Below are 7,062 nucleotides of genomic sequence, written 5' to 3'. Positions count from 1 at the left end.
GTGATGCTTATCTTTTATTCTTAGTCTGCTTTATCAAGTTGTGATAGGAAGGTCCCCAGAGAATCACTGCCTACAACTTCTGGGCCGAGGCAGTTCCATTCACGAATTGTCCTCGGAAAGTATGATTGCGCGAAAACGTCGTTATGGCTGGAATATTCTTTCAATGAAAGCGAATGAGAGCGTCTTGTAACGCGCGGTTGGAAATTTACCTTTTTAAGCAACGGTAAATTACTGTTCCTTTCATGTGATCATGTGTTATGATCGAATAACTTTAACCAAGAGCAATTGCTATGGCAATTGATGACTTTTTTGAGTAACATGTACAAGCCTGTTTCGAACCGAGTGAAGATCCGCTTGGGGGGGGGGGGGGGGGGGGTTCTTTTATCAATACGCGAAAGGCAAAATATTATAACAGAGGAAAATTTATTTCGGGCGCCAAACGTTTCCACTGAAATGCAAACAGAATCTTACGGTAGATTCTCTGGTTTTGATAACAATTATCTTTACTCTGGTTTTGATAACAATTATCTTTACTCTGGTTTTGATAACAACGTTGTCACGTCAACACTATTCTTGGACGTATCTAAAGCGTTCGACACCGTTAGTCACTCGTTACTTTTACGTAAACTTCACAGCATTGGCTTCCGTGGCACTTTTTTTTCTTTTTTTGAGAGCTATCTTGACAATCGCTCCCAGCTGGTATCTGCTGGAGGTTTTCAAAGCTCACGAACCAAACTAAAAGCAGGTGTACCACAAGGTTCAATTTTGTCACCACTTTTGTTTAACATCTTTGTCAATGACATCGCCAGCTATGTACCAGGATGCAAGATCTATCAGTATGCAGATGACACGGTAATCATGTCCCAACATATTAATTACGTAGACTCGATTCGCCAGTTACAGCACCATGCGACTGCGGTCATGGACTGGTTTGAGAAAAACCTAATCGCTATCAATGTAAAGAAAACAAAACTAATGTGTTTCTACAATCCACATAAAACAATCAATCTCAGCATTCCTTTTATTTTACACTCATCTGCTTGTAATCAGTGCGCCTGTGTCCCCTTAGAGTACGCTAGTAGTGTTAAGTACCTTGGCATTTTTTTCGATAGTGGCCTAAAATGGCATGCCCATTTAGCATATATTTGCAAAAAATTAAGGAGCGCCAGCTGCATCTTATATAGATCCAAATGTCTCATGCCTCTTTCTGTTCGTAAGGTTATTGCTCATACTCTAGGGTACAGTATCCTTCGGTACGGCATAACAGTTTTTGGTAATTGTTCCGCTTTCTGGAGAGCTAGAATTGACAGCATCCTTAAAGCAATCCTAAAGAGTGTCTCCTATAACATGCAAATACCCGAGGACACCACTCTTTTCGACCTTCTTCAACTGCCTGACTTTCACACCCTCTATGTTCACACAGTTATTTTGAGACATTTCTGGAGCTCTGAATTCAAAACTTTAAGCTCATCATCTCGTGCCCTCCGACACGTGCAGCCTTTCCAAATACCTCTTGTGCATACCCGATATGGTGAAAGTACGCGAGCATATTACGTTCCAAAGCTTTTCTCACAGCTGCCGCCCGAGCTTCTAGGCCTTACTTCGCTCCGTAAACTTAAGAAATCACTTAGAAGTATGAGTTTTTGATGATCTCTGTTTTACTCTGTTTAGTGTTTTCCAGTGTGGGTTTCACTTGTTTAGCCTGGACGTCCTGGACAATCGCTCGTTGGACGCCGTGTACTGCAATTTCGTTTTTCGCCTGACTATTTTTTCTTTTTCTTTTACACATCAGGCGCGACACTTTGGTCTTCGTGATTATCGTTATTTTTTTATATTAAGTCTTTTAAACCTTATCTATGTACTTGAATCAGTATTTGGAGGCGTGATTTTGTGTGTTGCATGCACCCAACTGCTGACTTTGACTTTGGGACATTCTAAGGACGTGTGTATGTCAATCTGTCTTATTTCCTTTTACCGGGTAGCAATGTTTAAAGTGTTAACTTTAGGGTAGCATCACACAAGCCTTGTTTTGGCTTTGATGCGCCCGTCATGCAAACAGTGTTGTGCTCCATACAATAAATGTATTATTATTATTATTATTATTATTATTATTAAGATATGCCTACAAAACACGCAAAAGGTTGGCAGTACCCTTCCTCCAACTTTGTTTTTTCTCCTGTTCTTCTGTTTCAGAAATTACACTAAAACAATTGCAATTTGTGTTCTTGATATCGTTTGTAAACCATATTAACTTTCTGAATCCAGCTAAAACAAACAAAAAGCTTATAGTTCATAAAAACAGCAAAAGAAAAGAAGATGCAGAATACTGGGTTTGTCTGCGAATAAGAATGGCATTACGTTCTGGTCATTTCTTAAATACAGTTGGTATCGGGGTTTGCTCCAACCAAGTGTACTGTAGTAATAATAGCAACACTTTGTTTTTTAATCGCTATAGTTTATAACCACTCCTCTCTCTCGTGACTTAGGCCCTGAGGGTATATTAAGTAATAGATCAGTGCTAATGAAGTAGTATTCAATTTTGGGCTTGATGGTCCATAGGCAGGACACAGGGCTTTTTGAAAAAAAAAACCTAATAAATAATAATAATAATAATAATCTTTATTCATATTTTGTATACATCGAAATCACTGCATATCGCATCTGGATTCTTAGCCAGCAAGGCTAGTTCTGGATCCATACAAATGTTCCAATATAAGGCATGCGGTTCGATCCTGGCACTCGTGATGTGCCTCACAAAATAAAAATGCATGTTTTACAACATTTCCAAATAATGCTTTTTTCCAGTCAGTGCAAATGTTTTACTTCCTTTTATTTGTGCTTAATGAGTTCCAAAGTTTTGTACCTACATACTGTATTAGACGTTGACCATAAGTATTGCTATAGGGCGGAGTATTGAAGTTATTTATAACAACATTCCTCGTGACTCTACCTGATTGTACAAATATACGTGATGGGAGTGGTATAATATTTAATACAATATTATGCACCAGAATTACAGTTCTATAGTCTCTTAACAGAAGAAATGGCATTATTTGTTGTTTTTGAAATAAGGGAGCTGAATGGGCGTTGTAACTTGCATATTCTAGTATTCTCAAAGCCCGCTTTTGTAGCCTTACTATCGGTTGTAGACAGCTTTGGTATGTAAAACCCCACGATACTACACAATATTGTAAGCGATTATGAAAAATACTGTAATAAATCAATCTTAAAGTTTTAGAATTAAAGTATTGTCTGGCTTTAAGTAACGTGTAAACCGAATAGCCCAGTTTTTTACATAATGTTTCGATGTGCGGTTTCCAGTTGAAGCAAGAGTCAAGAATCATTCCTAGATATTTAATATGTTCTACCTTTTGAATGGACTTATTACCTATTTGTATATTTTGCGCCTCTGTTGGAGTGACCTTATGTGGGGAAGCAAACACTATATAATTTGTTTTTTGGCAGTTTAAAGTTAACTTATTATTCAAAAACCAACTCTCCATCTGTTTAAGGTTTTGATTAATCTTCCCACCCAGTTTACCCCAGGAGTTACCAGATGCCAGAAATACTGTACCGTCCGCATACATTGTTACGTTTAATTTTCCAACTGCTTCAGGTAAGTCATTTATATAGAGAGAGAAAAGAATCGGCCCCAGTACAGATCCTTGTGGTACTCCTGTGAGCACCATCTTATTGGTAGAGTATTGATCTCCGATGTTGACTTGTTGCGAGCGCGACGATAAATAACTCTTGAAAAAGTTAAAAAAAAAAAACGCGGAAGACATATTTTTTAAAATTTAGTAATTAATTTTTCGTGATTAACCGTGTCAAAGGCCTTTTTTATATCTAAAAAAATGCCAACTACTATTGGATTCTTATTTAAAGCTGTGTTAATAAATTAACTTACATTTAAGACCGCAGTACTAGTAGATCTATCTTTTTGGAATCCGTGCTGTTCTTCTGTTATAATTTTATTTCGAGTCAAGAAATCAACCATTCTAGCTGCTATTAGCTTTTCGAAAAGGGTATTGATAGTGTTTATTACTGAAATTGGTCGATATTTTGATAGTTCATTTACGTCCCCATCCTTGTATATACGTATGACTCTTGCTATTTTCAGGAGTCCCACTATAAAACGCATAGTTGAATATTTTTTCGAGATGTTTACTAAGAATATTAATGTTGTCCTTAATCATTTTTATAGATTGTGGTCGGTTTGCCTTGCTGCATACCCGACCCGGAGGAATAACACGGAGCCAACGGTTTCAACAACAAGAAACTACATTTAATTGGACATGGACAAGACGATTAACATTGCTACCGGCGCTGCCGGAGTCCAGGCAGCGACTCACCGTGCGCCGCCTCTGATCTGCCTTATCAAGGCGGCGCATCCGATGTGCGCGTGGCTGGCGTGACGTCGCCGCCACGCGGGAAAAGTTCGGCTTGAGCCTCGCAGTCGGGCAACTTGGCTAGGGAGCCGCCAGGGTATGGTGGCTAAAGGACTTGGTGTCCGGAGCGAGCTCCCCCTCCCATTGACAAGGGCGGGCCGTTTGAGGAAGACGTGGATAGGTGGCGCCACGACACCCTGGGATGCCGAGACGGGTTGTGCCGAAGCGGGAGTGAAGCCGGTGAAGCAAGACAGAGAAACAAAAGGACGCTTGGTGAGCGTGAGCATGAGCTGTAATTTGGCCGAGGAGTGATTAAGGACAGTGACTGAAGGCATGAAACAAATGAAATCACCGAGGTGAGCGAAATGGCGGACGGGGGAGCGCCGAAGCGGCCGCCGAGGAACAGTCACTGCTGTGTGCCTGGGTGCAAGACGGGTTACCGCTCGGCTGAGCGAAAGTGCGCGTTATTTTCGGTGCCCAAAGAGAGTGAACGGTTTCTTCTGTGGTCCCGAAGTATTCCCCGTGGGGACACACCACTGCAGCCCTCGTGGGCCGTTTGTGAACTGCATTTCGACGAAAGGTTCGTGCAACGTTTTTATGAGCCTCACGTCATCAAGGGAGAGATCGTGCAGCTGAAAAGAGAGCGGCCAGCACTAACGCAAGACGCGTACCCGACTGTATTTCCGAACCTGCCGTCATACCTGACGAAGAAGCTTCCCCGTAAACGTAAGGAACGTTCAGAGTTCTCCGATGTTCGTGCCAATGTCGGACGCGAGAAGCGTGCTCGTTGTGATGCCTCGCTTGCGAGCAGCCCGGAGGATATCGAAGAGGACGAAGGTAGAGCGACACACGAAAACAAAGTGAAGTGGTGTTCATCTACTCTGCCTTCAAATGCGTGGTCCAGGACAGCATTGGAAGATTGTGTGGCTTTTGCGGTATCTACGCTGAACTCGACGGGGTCAGAACTCCGCAGCGAAAAGCTTCTGGTGGTGAAGACACAAACGGCAGAGCTACAAAACCATAAAGCACAGTGTCTGGTCTATGTAAAGGGAAAGAAGCTGAAAGAAGTCGACCTAGCAAGCATTGAAGACCTCAACCAAGAATTGGAAGCTGCTGACTCCATCCAGACCTGCTGTGGTGCCGGACTGCTCCACGAGTTCCTTCCCCTGGAGGTTCAACCCTCGGCTAGAGTGAGGATTTGGGACAATCAACTGATCGCCCAAAAATGTGCGATGACTGTCCACTCTGCAGGTAATAGATATGGGCTGGTGTTTACAATGCGCGAACAGTAGTTCCTAATTTATCCTCGGTATCTTTTCAGGATTGTCATGCCTACACTGCAGGTATGTCAGGAAACTGCTACTCACACGGAAAAGTAAAGCAAAAAAGCGGACAAAGCATTCTACCCAGGCTGCAAAAATACTACAGAAGCGACTGAAGCGTAGGAGCAACACAGTCCATTCATTGCAACGTAGGGTTGAGGGTCTACTGAAGAAGGCTGCGAGCATAGAGGATACGATTCTTGAGGAAAAGGTGAGTATCACTCTTCTTTATCCCTGTGCAGGCACCATGAACCTGGGTATTGAATCCGATCCCCACAAACACGCTCTAATCCCTGTTCCTGTGTTTCATAGTTGAACATCTGTGTGGCTGCACTTTTAGTGCACATTTTAAAGGACGTCTGCTCCTCTCCACTTCATGTGTTTGCTGCTGTATGTCATCACCTTATTTGAAGTAGCGGACACAGTTTAGTGTCCGCTACTTCAAATTTATTTAGTGCCTCTGTTAATTAAAAGCAAACATACCTAATACTTTCAGATCAAAGGTCTTCCCCGCAAGCAGCAGATGTGTGTGAGACACTGCCTTAAGGCCGCTCAACGAAAATCAACGAAGGGAATGATCTATGCTCAAGAGTGGATCTTGGAATGCATTATCATGAGGTAATAGATATGTTACATACTTGAACTGTCAATAAAGCTCTTAAATTACAGGTAGAAGGCTTATGGGTCTTCTCCAACCTTACATGCCCTCACTGCCTTTGCATGTAAAAATGGTTGGAAACAATAAGCAATATAAAATGTGTGGATCAGAGTTGGCACGTTTGCATTGTATAAATACTGTGTTACAAACTGCATTATAGTGGTTTAAGTTCATTGTGTCACGGACAGTACCAGAAAGCTTTATCGGATGGCATTTTATGGGGATGTACAAAGGCATGACGACCAATCTCGACCAGATCTGAGCTTCGTATGACAGCTTTTTTCGTGGTCCCGGCCACCACCATTTTTGTCCTATAATGAAGATACCTATTTTTCATACCTTGTTTTAATAGGCTTGCATACTTCATTCCAGGATGAAAAGTGCACGCCTGTACAGGCACCTACGTAGAAACAAGATCCTGCAACTCCCATCGCCATCAACTTTACAAAAATATGTCAAGGACTATAAAAGTGGATTTGGGTTTAACCCGAACACCTTCAAGGCCCTCAAAGAAAAGACGGCTGAAAAGGGCGAATTCCTGTGCCACGGAGGCCTTGTGGTAGATGAGATGAAGCTCTCTGAAAATATCTCCGTGCAGGCATGTGGAAGACTTGAGGGTTTTGTTGACCTTGGACAATTTTCTGCAAATGAGACAAGCACTACCCCAGCTGACCATGGCATGGTGATACTATTC

The 7,062-nt window shown here is 42.1% G+C and overlaps 1 long non-coding RNA gene across 1 annotated transcript; it reads left to right on the top strand.

Annotated features, from left to right (window-relative positions):
- The first annotated feature begins 5,839 nt into the window (after nucleotides 1-5,839).
- LOC121836323 lies at nucleotides 5,840-6,861 on the top strand. Its single transcript, XR_006077885.1, has 3 exons — nucleotides 5,840-5,921; nucleotides 6,207-6,328; nucleotides 6,741-6,861. It is a non-coding gene; the product is annotated as an uncharacterized LOC121836323 (long non-coding RNA).
- The last annotated feature ends 201 nt before the right edge of the window (nucleotides 6,862-7,062 follow it).

This window comes from Ixodes scapularis, unplaced genomic scaffold, assembly GCF_016920785.2.
Source record: "Ixodes scapularis isolate PalLabHiFi unplaced genomic scaffold, ASM1692078v2 PGA_scaffold28__5_contigs__length_5199819, whole genome shotgun sequence".
NCBI classification, from domain to species: Eukaryota; Metazoa; Arthropoda; class Arachnida; order Ixodida; family Ixodidae; genus Ixodes; species Ixodes scapularis.
This window is presented reverse-complemented; position numbering and strand designations above follow the sequence as displayed.